Genomic DNA, 25,634 nt, shown 5'->3' on the forward strand with positions numbered 1-25,634 from the left:
ATTATGTGAGAAAACTACTTAAGGATTCCTTTTCTCCAACTACATATCTATATGAAACCAGATTTTCTTCAGAAACATCAACCAAGATAACATATTTCAAATGATTGAATGTAGAAGCAGATATGGTAATTGAGTTATCTTTTAATTTTTTGCTTTTTTATATTAAGTTAGAATATAGTCACCTTATTACGTAAAATTTACCATATTAAGTTCAGTGGTATTAAATAAATTCACATTGTTGTGTAGTCATCACCACCTTTCATCTCCAGAACTCTTCCTATTCTCAAACTGACTATACTCATTAAAGAGCAACTGGCCATCCCCTTCACACCACCCCAGCCCCTGGCAATCTTTGTACTTACTGTGAATGTCATAATTTGGATACTCTAGGTATCCCATGTAAGTGGAATCATATATTTGTTCTTTTGTGAATGAATTATTTCACTAAGCCTAATATCTTCAAGGTTCATCCATGTTGTAGCATGTGTCAAAAAAAAAGGTCAACACCCCAACATCTAATAGTTTCTTCCTTTTTTAAGTTGTTCATTTAAATTCAGTTTAGTTGAGGCAGACAGCTCAGCAAGATGGCAGAGGAGTAGGAGACCTAAATTTCGTCTGGTCCTAGGAATTCAGCTAGATAGGTATCAAACAATTCTGACCACCTATGAACTCAACAGGAGATCAAAGAAAAGAATAGCAGCAACTCTCTGAACAGAAAAACAACCACTCTCTGGAAGGTAGGATGTGCGGAGAAGTGAATCGGAGGCATATTTGGGAAGATAGATGGTGGGGGGAGGGAGCCTCTGTCAGCCAGCTACCGGCAAGTGACAGAGCAGCAGAGCACAAAATTGGAACTTTAAGAAGTCTGCTCCACTGAGGGATGTCGCTCCAGTGGCCAAGTGGGGGGTAGAACTCTCATGGGACAGTGTGTTCTCAGGACCCTGGGGGTCACAGGAAGACCGGGGGGTGCCTGAGTGCAGCAGAGTTCCCAGGTATCGGAGCGGGGAAGCTGGCTGCAAAGACAGAGCCAAGGAGTGGGCTCTCAGCTCAGAGTTGCTGTAAACCATTACCCCCCCCTCCCCGCACAGTCGGGCCACTGCTCTTCCAGCATGGACCCAACAAGCAACAGATCTGGGGAGACTCACCTTCCTCCCCCGGGAGGAGTGGCATGGGAGCACACTGCAGGGATCTGCTGGGTTTGGAGACTCCACACGGGGTCGGGTGCCAGAGACAGAAATGCTCGGTCACAGGCCGGGTGAGCATGGAGTGCGGCAGGAGACCAGGGAGACAGGAGTGATTGACTTTTTCCCTGGGGCTCCCTGAGGAGTGGGACCCTGAGTTCTCGGCTCCTCTGGGACGGAGATTGGGAGGCTGCCATTTTCATTCTCGTCTTCCAAAGCTGTAGGGAGAGCCTTCAGGGAACAAAAGCTCCCGAGAGCAAACCCAAGCAGATTACTTAGCCTGGCCCCTGGCAAGGGCGGGGCAATTCTGTCTCCAGCAAAGACATTTGAGAATGACTGCAATAGGCCCCTCCCTGAGAAGATCAGCAAGAACAGCCAGTAAAGACGAACTTTGCCAATCAATGTGAATGACAAAAATCCAGCGCTAGGGGAGTACAGCACATAGAATTCATGGCTTTTTCCCCATGATTCTTTAGTCTTTCTTTTTTTTTTTTTTTTTTTTTTTTAAAGATTTTATTTATTTTTTTGAGAGAGAGAGAATGAGAGACAGAGAGCACGAGAGGGAAGAAGGCAGAGGGAGAAGCAGACCCCCTGCTGAGCAGGGAGCCCGATGTGGGACTCGATCCCGGGACTCCAGGATCATGACCTGAGCTGAAGGCAGTCGCTTAACCAACTGAGCCACCCAGGCGCCCCGATTCTTTAGTCTTTCAAAGTTAATTTTTTAATTTTACTTTTTCTTTTTCTATTTCTTTTTTAAAATTTTTCTTCTTTCCTTTTTCAACCAACATCTTACCTTATCAATTCCTTTTTAAAAATCTTTTTTAATTAGCATCTTTACAGTCACATCCTACCCCTTCATTGTATTTAAACTTATTTTGTGTGTATATATGTAAGTTTTTCTTTCTTTAAAATTTTGGGAGGCAGTTTCTTCTAACAGTCCAAAATACACCCAAAATTTAGTGTGTTTCACTGATCTATTCACCAGCCTGATCATATTCTTTTTTTTTTTTCTTCCTTTCTCTTTCTTTTCCCCCTGGATTCGGGTCCCTTTTGATTAGTGTATTTTTTCTGGGGTTGTTGTTACCCTTTTAGCATTTTGTTCTCTCATTCATCTATTCTCTGGACAAAATGACAAGATGGAAAAACTCACCTCAAAAAAAAAAGACCAAGAGGCAGTACCAACTGCCAGGGACCTAATCAACATGGACACTAGTAAGATGTCGGAACTAGAGTTCAGAATAACGATTAAAAAGATACTAGCTGGGCTTGAAAAAGATACTAGAGAACCCCTTTCTCGAGAAATAAAATCTAACCAAGTCAAAATCAAAAAGGCTATTAATGAGGTGCAATAAAAATGGAGGCTCTAACTGCTAGGATAAGTGAGGCAGAAGAGAGAATTAGTGATATAGAAGACCAAATGATGGAAAATAAAGAAGATGAGAAAAAGAGAAAGAAGCAATGACTGGATCACAAGGGGAGAATTCGAGAGATAAGGGAGACCATAAGATGAAACAATAGTAGAATAATTTGGATCCCAGAGGAGGAAGAAAGAGAGAGTGGGGCAGAAGGTATACTGGAGCAAATTATAGCAGAGAACTTCCATAATTTGGGGAAGGAAACAGTCATCAAAATCCAGGAGGCACAGAGAACCCCCCTCAAAGTCAATAAAAATAGGTCAACACCCCAACATCTAATAGTAAAACTTACAAGTCTCAGAGACAAAGAGAGAATCCTGAAAGCAGCTTGGGAAAAGAGGTCTGTAACCTACAATAGTAAAAACATTAGATTGGCAGCAGAGCTATCCACGGAGACCTGGCAGGCCAGAAAGGACTGGCATGATATATTCAGGACACTAAAGGAGAAAAATATGCAGCCAGGATACTATATCCAGCTAGGCTGTCATTGAAAATAGAAGGAGAGATTAAAAAGCTTCCAGGACAAACAAAAACTAAAAGAATTTGCAAACACCAAACCAGCCCAACAAGAAATATTGAAAGGGGTCCTCTAAGCAAAGAGAGAGCCCAAAAGTAACATAGACCAGAAAGGAACATGGGCAATATACAGTAACAGTCACCTTACAGGCAATATAATGGCACTAAATTCCTATCTTTCAATAGTTATCCTGAATGTAAATGGGCTAAATGCCCCAATCAAAAGACACAGGCTATCAGATTGGATAAAAAAACAAGACCTATAGATATGCTGTCTGCAAGAGACTCATTTTAGACCCAAAGACACCCTCAGATTGGAAGTGAGGGGGTGGAAAACCATTTATCATGCTAATGCACAACAAAAGAAAGCTGGGGTGGCAATCCTTATATCAGACAAATTAGATTTTAAACCAAAGATTATAATAAGAGATGAGGAAGGACACTATATCCTACTTAAAGGGTCTATCCAACAAGAATATCCAACAATTGTAAATATCTATGCCCCTAACATGGTAGCAGCCAATTACATAAGCCAATTAATAACAAAATCAAAGAAACACATCAATAATAACACAATAATAATAGGGCATTTTAACACCTCCCTCACTGAAATGGACAGATCATCTAAGCAAAAGATCAACAAGGAAATAAGGGCTTTAAATGACACACTGGATCAGATGGACTTCACAGACATATTCAGAACATTCCATCCCAAAGCAACAAAATACATATTCTTCTCTAGTGCACATGGAACGTTCTCCAGAATAGATCACATCCTGGGTCATAAATCAGGTCTCAACCAGTACCAGAAGACTGGGATCATTCCCTGCATATTTTCAGACCACAATGCCTTGAAACTAGAACTCAGTCACAAGAGGAAAGTTGGAAAGAACTCAAATACATGGAGGCCAAAGAGCATCCTACTAAAGAATGAATGAGTCAACAAGGAAAGAAGAATTTTAAAAAATTCATGGAGTCAAATGAAAATGAAAACACAACTGTTCAAAACCTTTGGGATACAGCAAAGGCAGTCCTAAGAGGAAAGTATATAGCAATACAAGCCTTTCTCAAGAAACAAGGAAGGTCTGAAAAACACAACCTAACCCTACACCTAAAGGAGCTGGAGAAAGAGCAGTAAATAAAGCCTAAACCCTGCAGGAGAAGAGAAATAATAAAGATCAGAGCAGAAATCAATGAAATAGAAACCAAAAGAACAGTAGAACAGATAACAAAACTAAGAGCCTGTTCTTTGAAAGAATTGATAAGATTGATAAACCCCTCGCCAGACTTAGCAAAAAGAAGAGAGTAAGGACTGAAATAAATAAAATCACGAATGAAAGAGGAGAGATCACAACCAACACCAAAGAAATACAAACAATTTTAAGAACGTATTATGAGCAACTATATGCCAGCAAATTAGACAATCTGGAAGAAATGGATGCTTTCCTAGAGACATCTAAACTACCCAAACTGTACCAGGAAGAAATAGAAAACCTGAACAGACCTATAACCACTAAGGAAATTGAAGCAGTAATCAAAAATGTCCTAAAAAACAAGAGCCCAGGGCCAGACGGCTTCCCAGGGGAATTTTACCAAATATTTCAAGAAGAATTAATACCTATTCTTCTGAAACTGTTCCAAAAAATAGAAATGGAAGGAAAACTTCCAAACTCATTTTATGAGGACAGTATTACCTTGATCCCCAAACCAGACAAAGACCCTATCAAAAAAGGAGAATTATAGACCAATATCCCTGATGAACATGGACGCAAAAATTCTCACCGAAATACTAGCCAATAGGATCTAACAGTACATTAAAAGGATTATTCACCACCATCAAGTGGGACTTATTCCTGGGCTGCAAGGTTGGTTCAAAATTTGCATTCAATTAATGTGATACAATACATTAATAAAAGAAAGAACAAGAACCGTATGATCCTCTCAATAGATGCAGAAAAAGCATTTGACAAAGTACAACATCCTGTCTTGGTTAAAACTCTTCACAGTGTAGGGATAGAGGGTACATACCTCAATATCATAAGCGCCATTTATGAAAAACCCACAGCGAATATCATTCTCAATGGGGAAAAACCGAGAGCCTTTCCCCTAAGGTCAGGAACATGGCAGGGATGTCCACTATCACCACTGCTATTCAACATAGTACTAGAAGTCCCAGCCTCAGCAATCAGACAACAAAAAGAAATATAAGGCATCCTAATTGGCAAAGAAGAAGTCAAACTCTCACTCTTTGCAGATGATATGATACTTTATGTGGAAAACCCAAAAGACTCCACCCCAAAACTGCTAGAACTCATACAGGAATTCAGTCAAGTGGCAGGATATAAAATCAATCCACAGAAATCAGTGGCATTTCTATACACTAACAACAAGACAGAAGAATGAGAAATTAAGGAGTCAATCCCATTTACAGTTGTATCCTAGGAATAAATCTAACCAAAGCAGCAAAGGATCTGTACTCAGAAAACTATAGAATACTCATGAAAGAAATTGAGGAAGACACAAGAAATGGAAAAACATTCCAAGCTCATGGATCAGAAGAATAAACATTATTAAAATGTCTATGCTACCTAGAGCAATCTACACATTTAATGCAATCCCTATCAAAATACCATCAACTTTTTTCAAAGAAATGGAACAAATAATCCTAAAATTTGTATGGAACCAGAAAAGACCCTGAATAGCCAGGGGATTGTTGAAAAAGAAAAGCAAAGCTGGTGGCATCACAATTCCAGACTTCAAGCTCTATTACAAAGCTTTAATCATCAAGACAGTATAGTACTGGTACAAAAACAGACACATAGATCAATGGAACAGAAAGAGAGCCCAAAAATGGACCCTCAACTCTATGGTCAAGTAATCTTCGACAAAGCAGGAAAGAATGTTTAATGGAAAAAAGACAGTCTCTTCAACAAATGATGCTGGGAAAATTAGACAGCCACATGCAGAAGAATGAAACTGGACCATTTCCTTACACCACACACAAAAATAAACTCAAAATGGATGAAAGACCTAAATGTGAGACAGGAATCCATCAAAATCCTTGAGGAGAACACAGGCAGCAACCTCTTCGACCTCAGCCACAGCAACTTCTTCCTAGAAACATCGCCAAATGGGAGGGAAGCAAGGGTAAAAATGAACTATTGGACTTCATCAAGATAAGAAGCTTTTGCACAGCAAAGGAAACAGCCAACAAAACCAAAAGACAACTGACAGAATGGGAGAAAATATTTGCAAATTCAAATCAAAACCACATTGAAATACCACCTTACACCAGTTAGAATGGCAAAAATGGACAAGGCAAGAAACAACAAATGTTGGAGAGGTTGTGGAGAAAGGGGAACCCTTTTACACTGTTGGTGGGAATGCAAGTTGGTACAGCCACTTTGGAAAACAGTGTGGAGCTGCCTCAAAAATTTAAATATAGAGCTACCCTATGATCCAGCAACTGCACTCCTGGGTATTTACCCCAAAGACACAGATGTAGTGAAAAGAAGGGCCATATGCACCCCAATGTTCATAGCAGCAACGTCCTCAATAGCCAAACTGTGGAAAGAGCCGAGATGCCCTTCAACAGATGAATGGATAAAGAAGATGTGGTCCATATATACAATGGAATATTACTGAGTCATCAGAAAGGATGAATACCCAGCTTTTACATCAACATGGATGGGACTGGAGGAGATTATGCTAAGTGCAATAAGTCAAGCAGAAAAAGTCAATTATCATATGGTTTCACTTATTTGTGGAACATAAGGAATAGCACGGAGGACATTAGGAGAAAGAAGGGAAAAATGAAGGGGGGGGGAATCGGAGGGGGAGACAAACCATGAGAGACTATGGACTCCGAGAAAAAAACTGAGGGTTTTGGGGGCGGTGGAGGGATGAGTTAGCCTGGTGATGGGTATTAAGGAGGGCACGTATTGCATGGAGTATTGGGTGTTATACGAAAACAATGAATCATGGAACACTACATCAAAAACTGATGATGTACTGTATGGTGACTAACATAACAAAATAAAATAAAATTTTAAAAAATGACATATCAGATAAAGGGCTAGTATCCAAAATCTATAAAGAATTTATCAAACTCAATACCCAAAGAACAAATAATCCAATCAAGAAATGGGCAGAAGACATGAACAGACATTTTTCCAAAGAAGACATCCAAATGGCCAACAGACACATGAAAAAGTGCTGAATATCACTCGGCATCAGGAAAATCCAAATCAAAACCTCAATGAGATACCACCTCACACCAGTCAGGATGGCTAAAATTAATCAGTCAGGAAATGACAGATGTTGGCGAGGATGTGAAGAAAGGGGAACCCTCCTACACTGTTGGTGGGAATGCAAGCTGGTGCAGCCGCTCTGGAAAACAGTATGGAGGTTACTCAAAAAGTTGAAAATAGAGCTACCCTATGACCTAGCAATTGCACTACTGAGTATTTACCCCAAAGATACAAATGTAGTGATCCAAAGGGGTATGTGCACCCCAATGTTTATATCAGCAATGTCCACAATAGCCAAACTATGGAAAGAGCCACTCATATGTGTAATTTAAGAAACAAACAAGCAAAGGTGGGGTGGGGGGGGGAAACAAACCAAGAAACAGACTCTTAAGTCTAGATAAGAAACTGATGGTTACCAGATGGGAGGTGAGTGGGTGGATGGGTGAAATACGTGAAGAGGATATGAATACACTTATCGCGATAAGCACTGAGCAATATATGGAATTGTTGAATCACTGTATTTTACACCTGGAAGTAATATAAACTAATTTTAACTATACTGGGATTAAACTTCAATTTCATGGGACACCTGGGTGGCTCAGTCAGTTAAATGACTGCCTTGGCTCAGGTCATGATCCTAGGATCCTGGGATCGAGTCCCACATCTGGCTACCTGCTTGGGGGGGGGGGGGCTGCTGCTTCTCCCTCTCCCTCTGCTGCTCCACCCTCTCCCTCTGCTGCTCCCCCTGCTTGTGGTCTCCTGCTCTCTCTCTGTCAAATATTCATTTAATTAATTTTTTTAAAAGATTTTTATTTTACTTAGAATATTCATTTAATTTAAAAAAGGCTTTATGCAAGTGCAAAGGACATTTCTGTATTTCGCAATCCATTTAACTGTGTAGTTGAGGAGCTGCCATTTTTGACATGCTAAAAAGCAAATATAAAGGGAAAAAATTATGGGATTCTATAAATGCCATCCAAGCAATTAATATGTTCAGTTTAAATCATAGGCTTGTGAATGTCAGCATTTGACAGTACCTATCTATTCAAAAAGTTTTCAAGGATGAAATAGACTAGCATTAACAGATCAACCATTGCGATCCATTTTGGAGGTGGCATCCCAATTAAGCAAAATGTTATACCTATTAAAAGAATTTCATTCTTCTCATCAGACCTGTATTACAAACAAGAAAACTGTATTCATTCATTATCATTATATTTTGAGTCTCTCAATACAAAAGGGGGGCGGGGGACGGGTATTCCAGGACTCAGAAGGGCGATGACTTCTGGCGTCGCCTTCTCCGGATGCAGCAGCTACACCGGCCGGGAACCCAGCAGTCCGATATCCTCATTGGTAGGGACTGCGAGAGTGCCCTCGGCCCTACTCGCCCCCCATCCCTTCCCCGCCCCACCCCCCACCCCCGCCTCCCGTAAGCCAAATTCTGCTAGGGCTGGGCCGGAGGTCCAAGCCTCCCGGGTGAGCGCCGCTCCAGTGAAAGCCGACCAGCGAGCGTGTGGGAGTTCCGAGTCCAGCATGTGGGAAGCGGTCCGCCTAGGTCGCCGCTGGCGCATGCGTATCGGGGAGCCTAAGCCAGCGCGGCGCGGTCGCCATCGCTGGAAAACTTCCGTCAGATCCCGACTGGCACGGGCGGCTGGTCCAGCCCCAGGGACCCAGCCGCTGGGCGTCATTGGCTCAGGCAGTAGGTCCCTCATCACCCTGTCCCGCCTAGGTCGGGCCCGGCGGCGGCGGCGGCGGCGGCGGCGTGAGGGGGCGGAGCCGCCCAGAGCGCCCTTTGTCTGTGGAGGCTGGTGAGTGCGGCGCGCCGCGGGCCGGGAGGCTGGCGAGGGGGAAGGGCTGGCGGCGGCCCGAGGGTGCCCGGGTCGCGGTCGCCGCCCGCGTTCGACCCGGAGTCCCCCAGCAGCGCCCTCAGCCTTCCCCGAGACCCGCACCCCTTCTCTGGTAGAAAGGCCTCCCCATCCCAAGATTATAAACGTATTCTCCTCTGGTATCTTCTGCAATTGATTTTTGTATGGGCAAGGGTGGGTATCGTTTTTGGAAAGTTTTTCCCCATCTCAAGATCATTAAAACATTCACCTTTATTTTTTTCTACTGCTTTTAAAGAATTTTTTAATATCTTTTTTACATTTCTACCTGTATTTTGTTGGGTATTAATTTTGTTGTAAGTTGTTAGATAGGAATATGCCTTTTCCCACTTGTCCTGCCGTTAGATATTGAATCATTTTCCCACTGAATTGAAATGACACTTTTATTATATTCTGAAGGCGTGTATATTCTGCAAACCCTGATCTGTTTCCAGACAGTTTCTTTCACTGATCTGACAGTTTCTGCACTGATACCATTTTGTTTTAATTAAAAATACGTTTGAATATGTGACAGAGCAAATCTCCCTTAATTATGTCCTTTGACATAATGGTCTGTTTCTTTTGATGTGTTTGAAATTGTGAAAAATGTAAAGGTACAAAAATTATAATTCTCTAAGAGACAGATTTGATCATGGTACTTAGTAGGTGCTCAGTAGATAATTATTAAATGAGGAATGTTTGTTGAAAGTCACTGTGTTGTTGAAAACTTACGTTTCCCTGTTGCCATCAGGATAATAGTCGACTTCCTTAGAAGTGCCCTCCAAGCCCTTTATGATCTTAATATTGCATACTGTTTTGCTTTCCACCCTTGCACATCATGCTGTAGCCATACCAAACTACCTAAACCTGGCCCAAAACCTTCTGGGAAAAATTCATTAATTTGATTATGTCAAAATTTTTAATTTCTGTATTCAAAAAGAACAAAGGGCTAAAAACAAGACACATGAAAATATTTACAACATGTGTAAGAGACAAAGGATTAATGGCCATAATATGTAAAGAGCCTCTGTTAATAGCAAAGAAAAAAAAAAATAGGCAAAGGATACACATAGGCAATTTTTAGAAGAAATACAGGTAACCAAAACACACACACAAATTTTTTTAATGCTTAACCTCATAAGTAACCATAGAATGCAAATGAAGACAAAGATATCTTTCACACAGTAGCCTGGCAACATATAAAAATAATGATGATACAGGGTGTTGAGGAAAGTGCCCAGGGAAGGGCACCAATTGTAAGACTGAGGAAGACACTTTGAATGGCAATTTGACAATACCTACCAAAATGTTAAATGAGCTCACTCTGGCTCAGAAATTAAAAAAAAAAAAAAGAAAGAAATTTCATTCTGAAATCAGTCTTGCAGAAATACTTGCACAGGTACATAAGGAGGTATGTAAAAAGATGTTTATTACAATATTATTTGCAATTGTGAGAAATGAGTACAGCTTAAATGTTCACTAGGGATATGGTTAAATATATTATGATAGATCCATACAGTAGAATACTATACTGCTATAAAATAGAATAAGGTAGTTTATTTTGAAGTTAACAAACAAGGAAAGATCTCTAAGACATTTAGGGAATAAAGGCTGCTGCAGAACAGTGGCACAGCGTATGGTGTGAGTTACATTAAGTAGGGATGTGATTATATTATATATGTTCATAAATACCCAAAAAAGGATGTATACCAAATGACTGACAGTGAATTACTTCCAGGGAGGGAAGTAGAATAGGAGAGGGGTTGAAGGTCACCCAGTCTTACTCATATACTCCCAAATTTTATGTGCTTTTGTTTTCATGTAGAATGTGTAAAAAACTTCTGAACATGTATAACTTGTATAAGGAAAAAACAAAACAGGGAAAAATGAAGGGGGGAAATGGGAGGGGGAGATGAACCATGAGAGACTATGGACTCTGAAAAACAAACTGAGGGTTCTAGAGGGGAGGGGGGTGGGGGGTTAGGTTAGCCTGATGATGGGTATTAAAGAGGGCACGTACTGAATGGAGCACTGGGAGTTATACACAAACAATGAATCATAGAACACTACGTCAAAAACTAACGATGTAATGTATGGTGATTAACATAACATAATAAAATTAAAAAAAAAACCCTCACCCACACTTAGGACCTACACAGGGGAGAAAAACATTTTATGATGTAGAAAATTTTTAAATTAACTTTTTTTTTTTTAAAGCAGCAAAGAATAAAAGACAAATGATAACATAGAGACTACATCTGTTATTTATGTTATCACAAGGGAGTTGCTCTTTACTGTCTGTGTTCAGGGGTCCCCAAGACCACCCTCAGGTTCAGTGATTTGCTAAAAGGACTCAGAACTCAGCAAAATTGTTATACTTAGAGTAGCATGAGTATTACAGTGAAAAGATACAGATTAAAATTAGCAACAACAACAAAAAAAGCAGGAGAGCAGAGTCCAGGAGAGACCAGGTACAAAGCTTCCAGTTGTCTTCTCTCAATAAGACTCATGCAGATAGTGTTTAATTCTCCTAGAAGTGATGTGTAATAACACATTTGCAGTATTGCCAACCAGGGAATCTCATCCAAACTTTGGCATCCAGAGTATTTATTGGACGTTGGTCATGTAGGCATAGCTGACCGGCTGTGTTATCGACCTTCAGTCTCCAGTCCCTCCAGAGATACCACATGGCCCAAGAATCCCACCATAAATCCTATTTTAGCAAAAACTTTCTGACCTGACAAAGCCTTAGGTAAACAGACACTTTTTTTTTATAGTAGCATCATTACTGTGGTTTTATTTGCACTTCTTTTTTTTTTTTAATTTTTTATTGTTATGTTAATCCCCATACATTATTACATCATTAGTTTTAGACGTAGTGTTCCATGATTCATTGTTTGTGCATAACACCCAGTGCTCCATGCAGAACGTGCCCTCTTTAATACCTATCACCAGGCTAACCCATCCTCCCTAGAACCCTCAGTTTGTTTTTCAGAGTCCATCGTCTCTCATGGTTCATCTCCCCCTCCGATTTCCCCCCTTCATTCTTCCCCTCCTGCTATCTGCTTCTTTTTTTTTTTTCCTTAACATATATTGCATTATTTGTTTCAGAGGTACAGATCTGTGATTCAACAGTCTTGCACAATTCACAGTGCTCACCATAGCACATACCCTCCCCAGTGTCTATCACCCAGCCACCCCATCCCTCCCACCCCACCCCCCACTCCAGCAACCCTCAGTTTGTTTCCTGAAATTAAGAATTCCTCATATCAGTGAGGTCATATGATACATGTCTTTCTCTGATTGACTTATTTCGCTCAGCATAACACCCTGCAGTTCCATCCACGTCATTGCAAATGGCAAGATCTCATTCCTTTTGATGGCTGCATAATATTCCATTGAATATATATACCACATCTTCTTTATCCATTCATCTGTCGATGGACATCTTGGCTCTTTCCATAGTTTGGCTATTGTGGACATTGCTGCTATAAACATCAGGGTGCACGTACGCCTTCGGATCCCTACATTTGTATCTTTGGGGTAAATACCCAGTAGTGCAATTGCTGGATCGTAGGGTAGCTCTATTTTCAACTTTTTGAGGAACCTCCATACTGTTTTCCAGAGTGGCTGCACCAGCTTGCATTCCCACCAACAGTGTAGGAGGGTTCCCCTTTCTCCGCATCCCCGCCAACATCTGTCGTTAACAGAGACACTCTTAACAGGCAGGATGTTGCAAGGCATTATATAGGTTATCTCTCAGGAACCACACCAGGCTAAAACCTTTCCTTAAAATGTGCAGAGTTTGGACCACCCAGACCCATTCAATTAATCCTTTCCTGCACAATATACTTTGTAATAAAGAATTCTTAAAATCAATAAAAGGCAAAATGGTAGAAAGGTGGACAAATGACACAAAGAGTAATTTATAAAAGATGAAATATGAAAGCTAAAAATATAAAAGTTCTGCCTCCCATGTTCTCTAAGAATTACATATTAAAGCAGCAATTATATACTGTTTATGTATTATATTTTAAAAGAATAATGCTTGTTATTCTTGGCTAATGGTCACTCTCATATATGGTTGATGAATTAGGAAAATGATACAACCTTCCTCAATAATTTTTTACCTTCGTTTTGATCCAGCAGTTCCACTGCTAGGAATTTACCCTAAAGAAATATGCAGACAGAATTATGCCAAAACTGTACATTGTTTGCTGTTGTCTATAACAGCAGAAAGAAAGAAAGAAAGATAGAAAGTTCCTGCAAAAGTTTATTAATAATGAAGTTGTTAAATAAATTTTGGCTATTGCATGCAATTGATTGTACTAGGACACTAATTTTTTTTATTTACTTGTTTATATATTTATATGTGTATAAATATATATTTATGTTTATTTATTATTAGTTTTAATTCCAGTATACTTAACATAGAGTGTTACATTAACTTCAGGTGTACAATAATGGTCCAGCAATTCTGTATATTACTCAGTGCTCACCATGATAAGTGTACTCTTTAATCCCCATCAACTATTTCACCCATCCCCCACCCACCTTATCCCCCCTACCCACCTCCCCTGTGGTAACTATCAGTTTGTTCTCTATATTTAAAAGTCTGTTTCTTGGTTTGTCTTTCTCTTTTTTTTTTCCTTTGCTCATTTGTTTTGTTTCTTAAATTCCACATATGAATAAAATCATATGACATGTGTCTTTCTCTGACAGACTTATTTCAGTTAGCATAATATTCTCTAGCTCCATCCATGCTGTTGCAAATGGCAAGATTCCATTTTTTTTTTTTAAGATTTTATTTATTTATCAGAGAGAGAGACACAGAGGCAGGCAAAGGGAGAAGCAGGCCCCTTGCTGAGCAAGGAGCCCGATGTGGGACTCGATCCCAGGACCCTGGGATCATGACCTGAGCCAAAGGCAGACGCTTAACCGACTGAGCCACCCAGGCGTCCAAGATTCCACCCAGGCGTCCAAGATTCCATTCTTTTTGATGGCTGAGTAATATTCCTCTGTGTGTGTGTGTGTGTGTGTGCGCGCGCGCGCACGTTTTTTTTTTTTTTTTTTACAATTTGGTTTTGGTTTTTTTTCTGTGTGGAAAGTGACCATTTTTTTAATTTAAATTTTATTAGCATATAGTGCAATACTGGTTTCTGGAGTCGAATTCAGTGATTCATCACTTACATACAACACACAGTGCTCCTCACAGCAAGTGCCCTCTTTAATACCCATCCCCCATCCCCCACCCACATCCCTCCATCAACCCTCAGTTTGTTCTCTGTCTTTAAGAGTCACTTATGGCTTGTTTCCCTGTCTCTTTTTCTTTTCCCCCTTCCCATATGTTCATCTGTTTTCTTTCTGAAATTCTACATATGAGTGAGACCATATGATATTTGTCCTTCTCTGACTGACTTATTTCACTTAGCATAATACACTCTAGCTCCATCCATGTCGTTGCAAATGGCAGGGTTTCATTCTTTTTGATGGCTGAGTAATATTCCATTTCCCAGGACCATTCCATTCCACATCTTCTTTATCCATTCATCAGTTGATGGACATTTGGGCTCTCTCCATAGTTTGGCTGTTTTTGATAGTGCTGCTGTAAACATTGGGGTGCATGTACCCCTTCAAATCTGTATTTTTGTATCCTTGGAGTGAATACCTAGTAGTGCAATTGTTAGATCATAGGGTAGTTCTATTTTTAACTTTGTGAGGAACCTCCATACTGTTCTCCAGAGTAGCCACACCAATCTGCATTCCCACCAATAGTGCAAGAAGGTTCCACTTTCTCCACATCCTTGCCAACACCTGTTGTTTCTTATGTTGTTAATTTTAGCCATGCTGACAGGTGTGATATCTTATTGTAGTTTTGATTTGCATTTCTCTCATGATGAGTGATATTGAGCATTTTTTTCATGTGTCTGTTGGCCATCTGGATGTCTTCTTTGGAGAAATGTCTGTTCATTTCTTATTTATTTACTTACTTATTTATTTACTTATTATTTTAAATATTCCTGGTGTGGAGCCCAGTTCAGGGCTTGAACTCACAACCCTGAGATCAAGACCTGGACTGAAATCGAGAGTCGGACACTTACCCGATTGAGCCACCCAGGCACCCCTGCTCATTTCTTCTGCCCATTTTTAATTGGATTATTTGTTTTTTGGCTGTTAAGTTGTATAAATTCTTTATATATTTTGGATACTAGCCCTTCATCAGGTATGTCATTTGCAAACATCTTCTCCCATTCAGTAGGTTACCTTTTACTTTTGTTGATTGTTTCCTTTGATGTGCAGAAGCTTTTTATTTTGATGAAGTTCCAATAGTTTATTTTTGCTTTTATTTTCCTTGCCTCAGGAGACCTATCTAGAAAAGTGTTGCTATAGTCAATGTCAGAGACATTACTGCCTGTGCGGTCTAATAGAATTTTTTATGGTTTCAGGTCTAACATTTAGGTCTTTAATCCATTTGAATTTAAATTTGTATATGGTATAAGAAAGTGGTCCAGGTTCATCTCTTGCACATAGCTGTCCCGTTTTCCCAACACCATTTGTTGAAGAGACTGTGTGACCCTAATTTTTAAATGATATTTAGAGTTTTGTCTTCTGTCCTGAAGTGATATACACAATATTGTCAATTAAAATCCACATTTCAAAAAAGAAAATTATATATGTAATAATGATATATATATGTATATATAATTATAATATGTGTGTATATTTGCATAGAAAAAGACTGCAAGTATGTATCCCCCAAAAAGTAACTGGTTATCTCTGGGTGATGGTATGATTTTCTTTCTGCTTTTCTATATCTACAAAAAAACTTTGTTTTAATATTTGTCAGAAAATAAAATGAAGGTATTTCCAAGGTAGAGAAAGGGTGTGGAGAGAGATCAGTCTGGCTACAGTATGAAGAAAATATTGGACTAAAGTTAAGGACTAGTTCGATGAGTGTGGCAGTAGTCAAAGTGAGAGATGATAGTGGCTTGAATCAAGGTAGTGGAATTGAAGATGGAGCATTCACTACATATTTAAGGGGATAAATTTACCAGGGTTTGACTTTAATTGAAGAGAGAGACTAAGGGAAAGAAAGAGAGGTCAGGAATGGCATTCAGGTTTCAGGCTTGCTGGTGCTATTCATTGAGATAGGGAATTTAATAGGAGAGTAAAAATAATATGTAACATGTAAATATGGCTACCATGTGCTATTATGTTCTAAATGTTTTCAGAATATTCACTCACTTAATCCTCACAACAAACCCATGAGGTAAGTACTATTATTATTAGTTTTGCAGATGAGGAAAGTGAAGCATAGAAAGGTTGACTAACTTACACAACCAAACTCACACAGCTAGTAAGTTGTGGAGCTGGGAATCAAACCCAATCAGTTTGGCAGTAGAGTTGGTATTCATACATACTTCACTCTGTTGCAAATATATGACAAGAGACTTAAGAGAAAATGAGTTTTGGACATGTTAGGTTTGAGAAATCTGAGAGACATCTGCCTGGGGATGTCCACTAAGGTAGTTGGGTATGTATGTGGTTATGTAGCTCAGAAGAGATGATCAGTGAAACCATGGCAGTGGGTAAAGCTGAAGGAAGCCACCTGAGAGTAAATAGAAGAGAATAAATACAAATACTAACAAATGGATATAACTGTATTACAAGTGAATGACATAACCACACTGAAGGAAGTGGCAAAGAAAAAAACTCACTCAAGTAACTTCAGGAAACACTCTCTTGGTTGGATACTGTATAACTAAAGACAAAGAGAACTCCACATAAATGCTGTAATCAAGTTAATAAATGTGTTTCTCACAGGGGTATGAGTTAATTCTGAAACTATGTATATACTAAAATGAACAAATAAGTAAATATATTGTGGATACTAAGAGTCAACAATTTTTTATTGTTGAAGAAAGAAGTTACCAATGACAAAAGGAAGAAGACTAAAATGAGCCCTGAGGTATTGGATTGGAATCAGAGGTGTCAGTATGACCTCATGGCATTTAATACATAGATGAACACAATAGAAGTATGTATGTGTAAGATTAATATGCATACATATATATCTTTCCTATCTCTGCTAGAGGGCCTAGAAGCAATGATACCCCAGTAGCAGTGAGCACACCTAGCACTCAGATCTTTGTTTCTAAGCATTTCTCCAATAAGAGGAACTCTGGCTGTTGGACAGGTAGTTGATTTCCAGGGCTGGGCAGGGATAATACAAGAAGAGCCTGAAACATTTTATGGTGCCAGGAAGTGCTCAAAATAGGATAGAGGCTGGTCAAAATAACATAGGAGCCTTCTAGCCAAAACTGAAACAATTTGTACAATAAAATAAATAATGATAATATTGGAGTTTATAAAACAAAATAAATATTCATGAGTTTATAGAGATATAAATAAATTAGTAAATAAATGATAAGAGATAAGGAGCAGCTTTTCCTTACAGAAAAATTCCAATTAATAAATTAGTGGGAAAGAGAGAAATAGAGAAATCACCATTAGGCAAACACCATATTACTAATTGTTGCAGACAAGATACACTGATGGATGCTAAAATTAGTGGGTTTGACATATGATCTCACTCATATGTGGAATTTAAGAAAGAAAACAGATGAACATATGGGAAGGGGGAAAAGAAAAAAAAGGAGAGAGGGAAGCAAGCCATAAGTGACTCTTAAAGACAGAACAAACTAAGGGTTGATGGAGGGATGTAAGTGGGGGTTGGGCTAGGTGGGTGATGGGTATTAGAGGGCACTTGTTGTGAGGAGCATCGTGTGTTGTATGTAAGTGATGAATCACTGAAATCTACTCCGGAAACCAATATTGCACTATATGTTAACTTAAAAATTTTTAAATAAATAAAACTTAAGGCAAACTAAAAAAATGAAAATAAAACAAAATTAGTGGGTTTGAGAAGAATCCAGATATTTGTATAGTATCTCCCCAAGATATTTATTAGCTGCAAAGAGAAAGATGGTAGCTTTACAATGGAGAAACGGGGTAAACACCACCTTAACCCAGTGATAAAGGTTAAAATTATCATTAATGAGGCATATCAGCATCATAAACCCATGAATATGATGCACTAAGAAAGATACAAAATCACTTCTGTGATATTCCCAAAAATACTTAACTTCTTTCCAATCATGAGAAAACATCAGACAAACCCAAATTAAGGGACCCTGCAAAATAACTCATCAGTACTCTTCAAAAGTAGTAAGCTCATGAAAGACAGAAAGGCTGAGGAACTTATAGATTGGAGAAGACCAAGGGGGAAAAAAGCAACTAAATGCCATGTGAGATCCTGGATCAGAGAAAAAATATTAGTGGAGAAACTGGTAAATTTTGAATAGTTTGAATTAATAGTATTATACCAATTTAAGTTCCTGCTTTTGATTATTGTACCCTGGTCTTATAAAACATTAACATTAGGACAAGTGGGGTGGAGTGTATGTGGGAATTGTGTACTGCTTTTGCAACTTTACTATAAGTCTAAAATTGGTTCAAAATAAAAAGTTAAAAAATTAAAAAATAGAAGAGTAAACACCAGAACCCTTTTATTTACTCAGCAAATATTATTGAGTACCTACTATAGCTTCCTGCCTTCATGGAGGTTAACATCACACAATGGTGAGGTATAAATAAAAATAATGACTATACAAATAATTACAATGATAAAAAGTGCTAGCAAAAACAGGAAGATGTCAATGAGGGACCTCACTTGGTCTGTGATACCAAAATCTTCCTTGATTTAAGCTGAGACCTGAAGGAAGAGTAGGTACCATCTGGAGAGGAGGGGCAGGGGAGATATGGCACACTTAAAGACTTAAAAGCAGAACAGGGTAAATGAAGCCTTAAAAACAAGCAGGAGAGTGGCTTGAGAAGTCAGGAAGCGGTCACAGGATTTTTTATGGCCTTGTACTCCAGCCTAAGAACTGTAGAGAGCCACTAAAGAATTTCAAAGTGAAGGACTGATGTGATCAGGTTTGTATACTTTACAAGTAAAGATGCCTTTACTTCACCTGTGGAGGGAACAAAAATAGATAATGGAAAATCCTAAGAAACAACAATCTGTAAATGATAAGCAGAGGAAAAGGGACTAGTGCATAGCTCACTGAGAAAGACGGTGGACATAAAGCAAAACACAGTTGTCCACAGTGTCAGATACCCATCAGAGCTCAAGAAGTAACGAACTCCAGGGGCGCCTGGGTGGCTCAGTCGTTAAGCGTCTGCCTTCAGCTCAGGTCATGATCCCAGGGATCGAGCCCCACATCAGGCTCCCTGCTCAGCGGGAAGCCTGCTTCTCCTTCTCCCACTCCCCCTGCTTGTGTTCCTGCTCTCATTCTCTCTCTCTCTCTCTGTCAAATAAATAAATAAAATCTTAAAAAAAAGAAAAAAAAAAAGAAAAAAGAAGTAACGAACTCCATTGCTTGAACAACATCAGGGTTTTTGGTATTCCTACCCAGAGCAGTTTCAGTGGTGTGCTGATAGCAGAACAGAGGAAAGGTCATAGATAATCGAAAAATAAATAGGTAATGAGGAAGTAGAGACAAGTATTGACAATCCTTTGAAGAGTTGTAGCCTTGAAAAAAGAATGGATGGTAGTTACAAATGGGCACATAGTCAGCGAAAGTTATTAATGTTGGGAGATATAGTAAAAGGTTTTAAATTATGACAGGAAGGAGTCAATAAAAGTGACAGATAAAGTTGAAGATAGAGGAATGAGAAGATACATGCTAGATTCGGGCCTGTAGTCAGTCTAGAGAGAAAGGTCTGATTCCAGGGAAGAAATACTTCTTAAAGCAAGTCCCTGGGCCAGGAATACCCCCCAGAGATGCCATTTCATTACGTCTGGGATAGGACCAGTGAATCTGCTTTTCAGCAAATGGCATGATTCAAGTGATCTCCAGACCACACTATGACAAACACTGCTCTTTTTTCTATTCTTCCATTATATTAAGCCATTCCTGTCTTCATTTCCTTACCCATCTATCCAGCCCAGAACCTAAGGTCTCCTGATTCATAGTCTAGTGTTTTATAAGGTAAGAAAGACTTCAAAAGTGCTGTGGTGCTGGAAGTGTAAGTGACTGAAATAGAATGAAGGTGAAAATCACTGGCATTGAGGAAGTTAAGGAGATGAGAGGCTCTGATAGTTGCTCTGAATTCCTGCTTGCATCAGAATCACTTGTGAGGCACTTAAAAAAAATGTGTAGATGCCAGACTTCATCTCAACAGATTCTGGTTTAGTAGCTCTTGGGTGGAGCCTGGCCATGTATACATTTACATATGTATAACTTAAAATCTGGGCTGAGTTTAATGCACGGCCCCGATTGAGAACTACTACAGAAGTTTTCTACACAGTCGATAAAGTTCACTCAGATTTTTGGAAGAGCTTGGAGGGAAGGGTGTTAAGTCCAAAGTCATTTTTCATCTGAATTGATTATAATTCTGGTATTCCTTAGGCAGTCAAGGGAATTTGTTACTTTCCAAGCCATCATGGTTACTTATTTGAAAAAGCCTGTGGTAATCCCACAGGCTTCTCTGGAAAAGTCTATGTGTGTATTGTATGAAAAATTACACACTGTTTGGGGGTGGGGAGTGGTTGGTTTTGGGCGATTTTGTGTATGTATCTTTCCAATACAGGAATTAAAAGGGAAATTATGAGAAGAAAGGAGATCAGATTTAAAAAATGGTAGAGGGGTGCCTGGGTGGCTCAGCCAGTTAAGCATCTGCCTTCAGCTCAGGTCAAAATGTCAGGGTCGCTTAGAGCTCCATATCAGACTCCCTGCTCAGCGGGGAGTCTTCTCCCTCTGCCTCTGCCTGTCGCTCCCCCTGCTTGTGCTCTCTCACTCTCTCTCAAATAAATAAAATCTTAAAAAAAAATGGTAGAGAACAAGTGCTGAGAAGAACTTCAAAGTATACTAGAAGGAACCTAGGGCTGTGAACCAGGGGATCTTCAGTTTTAGAATCCTTCATTAAACCAAAAAACTGAGAACTAAAACAGTGTTTCCAAAGATGTGTTCTTTGGAACCCTAGTCCCACCAGATGCCATAAAAAATTCTCAAATAACAAAATTTGCATAGAATATATAATATATTTGACACAGTCCTCATCTCCTTGGGTTTACACATATGAAGGAGAAACCCTGTACTGCCTAACTTGGTAAATGCAGGGTTTTTTTGGTTGTGAATAGGTGGTTTTGAGGTGATTGGGTTTGAAACGTCAGAGCATTCACATAGATTCTGTCTGTCTCTTTAGAGAGTAGGACCTTTTTAGACCTTTGCTTGGTGAAATAGGACCTGCTTCTTAAAGTGCTTCTAAATTACTCCTGAAAGGTCTGCTTCTTAGTCAGCTGGTTGTAAAATTTTGGATTCATGCCATATCTTGAGCAGTGAATGGCTTCCGCAACTAATAGGACAATTCCACTGGAACTGTGATCTTCTCTTTTAAAAAAAATTGCTTCTCAGGAATGACTTCATTATTCAGTTCCATTACTAACTTTTGAGAGAAAATTTCCAGGCCAAGCTTTGTGAAAAGAAAAAGAATGTATTCTCCCATGTTTATTAGCAATTCGATACATTTTACTCTCTTGTTAATTTTGGTGAAAGTCTTTCTGAAAATCTTTCACTAAGGAAGGACCACATGTTTTTTTTTTCTGAGAAGGTGGGTAAGAACTGAGGCTAAAGTTTATTGTAGCTGATGGATCTGTACATCTCTGCTTTTTGTAATGTGTGAATCTGATAAATTCTAAAAATGCTTTTTGACTGTTTTTAAAGAATTCTATACCGTAGCGTGCCCTATCTTTATGAGTGGGTAGTTTATATGTTTCTTTACAGACTTTCTAGGTCCCAAGGTGACTGAGGCTGCTGGATTTCTTTTGTTGACTGGTGCATCTCATTACAGGTGCTCAATCTGATATTGTATCTTACAAGATCCCTGCCAGGAGAGAGATTCGAATATCATAGTGAAGTCTGTACATGAAGGATTGATGCCTTTAGGGGAAAAAAAGTAATAGCCACCTTCAGGAACCGCCACATCTCAACTCTGCATGAACGAAGCAAGATTCTGAGGGTGGCTGCCCCTGAGAAGCAGAAATCATTCTTGTGGATAGCCATTGGCTCCTGAGGTTCTATCAGAGATGAGGCACCTTTAATACCTGAGAGTGACTATTCTCCATAAGGCACTGGAAAATCAGCTTTCAGGGACTGACAAGGACACTGAAGCTGTTAGTAATAGTGTATCTACTGATGTCCTTCTAGAAGAGAGCAAAGCTTTGGTTATATTACAACTTAAGAACTGCAAAGAGGTGTAGTAATCCTGGTGGAGGACTGAATCCAGGTACTCAAAAAAGAAGGTAAACATTCTGAAAAATGAGGAGAGTGACATCTCCTTTGTGTATTATTAGATCATCTTAAAAAGAGTAAAGGAAAGAAGATCTCTGGAGTTTGAGTTTGGGGATGAATTTATCCCCTTAAAGAATAAGATTAGTCCTGGGTGCCTGGGTGGCTCAGTTGGTTAAGCAACTGCCTTCGGCTCAGGTCATGATCCTGGAGTCCCTGGATCGAGTCCCGCATCGGGCTCCCTGCTCAGCGGGGAGTCTGCTTCTCCCTCTGACCCTCCCCCCTCTCATGTGCTCTCTCTCATTCTCTCTCTCTCAAATAAATAAAATCTTTAAAAAAAAAAAAGAATAAGATTAGTCCCTCAACATGTTTTCTGTATCAGCTCATCTCAGTAGTTCTCATTTCCTACTTAGAAACACTTGGAGACTTTAGAATTTAAAATGCTGTTTCCCAGGCCCACCCCAGACCAATTTGTATAATACTGGATTTATCCAAATCTCTGGGCTAGTTGGGTGATGGGTATTAAGGAGGGCACTTGTTATGATGAGCACTGGATGTTGTATGTAAGTCATGAATCACTGAATTCCACTCCTGAAACCAATATCCCACTATATGTTAACTAACTAGAATTTAAATAAAAATTTAAAAAAACAAAAACAAAAAACAAATCTCGGGGAATAGGGGCTGAGCATTGGCATTTTTAAAAAAAATTCCCCAGGTTGGGGCGCCTGGGTGGTTCAGTCGTTAGGCGTCTGCCTTTGGCTCAGGTCGTGATCCCAGGGTCGTGGGATGGAGCCCCGCATCGGGCTCCCTGCTCAGCGGGAGGCCTGCCTCTCCCTCTCTCACTCCCCTTGCTTGTGTTCCTTCTCTCACTGTGTCTCTCTCTGTCAAATAAATAAATAAAATCTTAAAAAAAAAAAACAAAACCCAGTTTGTGTAGTCAGGGCTAAAAACCACTGAGCTTTCTTGAGCTTCCCATATGCCACAATAAGAGAAAGAGAAAATCTTACATTGAATTCCTCAATAAGTTATCCAACCTTTAAGCTTATGTCCTAAAGGGCTTCTCTCTAAACTGTCTGCCATTCTAACAGGAAACAAAAATTCCAAGAGTTAGTTTCAGCATTATTACCATGTATTTACCAGATGCTTCTTTTTTCTTTTTCCCAGTTATGCCCTCTCACAATGCTATACTTTCCCAAGGGGGGAACATGGAGGAGAAAGAAATGAGTGATGGATCACAGATAGTCAGGTCTCAGGTAAGTTCAGTTTTACTCTCCTCTGAAATGCTGTTACAGTTCTAAGAATATGGGTACTTTTATTTTTCAATTCTCAGAAGTGAATCCAGAGCCCTTTAGACTCTTGGGACAGATAATTTCTATAGGATGTTTCCCGTTCACCTTATATACCCTTTATAGCTCTTCTCTCCTTCCAGCATTTTTAGCAGATCATGGGCTCATGTCTGGGCTAGATATTGTATAAGAAACAAAAGAAACTATAGACTATCTTTTGATCACCCATCACTTAAACAACTCACCAGAATTTAAACAACACTTGCCGTTCTCTCTGTAAACAATCAGTGATGCCCAGGTCACAATGACTGCTTGGAGCTAATGGCATTATTAAATATGCCTGAGGACATCTGCCAGGAGTTAATGTTTATCAAGAATCTGTTGTACCTCTTGCAAAACCTGTTTAAGCCTATTGTTACTGTTCTATAATTTGATTAAGTATTTATGTAAGCTGATGAGGTAGAACTATGACGAGGAGTTGTTTCTGTGAAAACTAGTTGAATGCTTTGGAAAGACCTTATAAATGCCAGTCACTTTCTAAAAAATTGCTATCAAATTATGTGTGAGCAAACTGTAACACACTGAAGGAAAATCATAAAAATCTTAGAGGATTCTACACCTATATTAGTTCCCAAGTGTCCCTTGCTTGTTGCATTTTAATGAAACAGAAACTGATGCATTATGGGTATGGACATATGATCATTAAAATCACTCTCAGAAAAGGTTTCGTTTCACATCAAAAGATGAGCACATGAATATACAGTTATATATTTCAAATTAAAATGTTTAAGATATCTTCTATGGATCTCAACTTTAACTAGCTTTTTAGCTTAACACACCAGATACTAGTATCAGTTGCTTCAAATAGGAGGACATCTCTTGTTCCAAATTATATGAGATAAACATTATCTGTAGGTAGCCAATAAACTCATCGGAGGAGATTTTTACACACCTAAACCACACAACATTTAAAAAAGTGTAATGTTGGACTGCTACTAAGAATACAAAATACAACAAATACAAGAGGTACTCAGAGAAAGGAGAAATTTTATTGAGACTAGAAGGATGAGGGTAGACTTCATAAAGAAGGTGGAGTTTGAATTTGTGCTGATACTGGTTAGATTTGAAGATTAAAGAAGACGGGGCCATTGCAGACAGGAAATAAAATTTATGCAAGAGCAGGGACAATAAGGAGACTGTCAGCTCGAGTTGAGCATTTATTTGGAATGTTACTGCTTTGGGATCTTTGGGTTGCAGGGAATAGATTTATTCAGTTTACTCTTAATTATAAGACTCCCCACAGACAGGACTAGAAAGACATCAAGAACTAAAGTGATATATCTGCTTCTTGGCATTCTAGCCAAAGGAGTTTGTTTTAATTCTCCAGAACAACTTATTATATTAAGAAAGAAGATGGTTCATTCAACAAGTATTTTTTGAGCAGCTACAACGTGCCAGAAATTGTTCTTTGCATCAGATATACATCAGTAAGCAAAATAGGTATTCCTAAATCCAAGTTGCTTATAGTGTAACAGAAACAGTCACTCGGGCGCCTGGGTGGCTCAGTCGTTAAGCGTCTGCCTTCAGCTCGGGTCATGATCCCGGGGTCCTGGGATCGAGTCCCACATCGGGCTCCCTGCTCGGCGGGAAGCCTGCTTCTCCCTCTCCCACTCCCCCTGCTTGTGTTCCTGCTCTTGCTGTCTCTCTCTCTCTGTGAAAGAAAAAGAAAGAAAGAAAGAAAGAAAGAAAGAAAGAAAGAAAGAAAGAAA

At 39.4% G+C, this 25,634-nt stretch overlaps 1 long non-coding RNA gene across 1 annotated transcript in view; it reads left to right on the top strand.

Annotated features, from left to right (window-relative positions):
* Positions 1 to 9,101: 9,101 nt before the first annotated feature.
* LOC123324847 overlaps positions 9,102 to 25,634 on the top strand; it is a 17,215-nt gene continuing 682 nt past the window's right edge. The window contains exons 1-2 of the long non-coding RNA XR_006540075.1: positions 9,102 to 9,170; positions 23,744 to 23,832. This is a non-coding gene — a long non-coding RNA (uncharacterized LOC123324847). The remainder of the gene's footprint in view (positions 9,171 to 23,743; positions 23,833 to 25,634) is intronic.

Source organism: Neomonachus schauinslandi, chromosome 5 (genome assembly GCF_002201575.2).
Source record: "Neomonachus schauinslandi chromosome 5, ASM220157v2, whole genome shotgun sequence".
Lineage (NCBI taxonomy): Eukaryota > Metazoa > Chordata > Mammalia > Carnivora > Phocidae > Neomonachus > Neomonachus schauinslandi.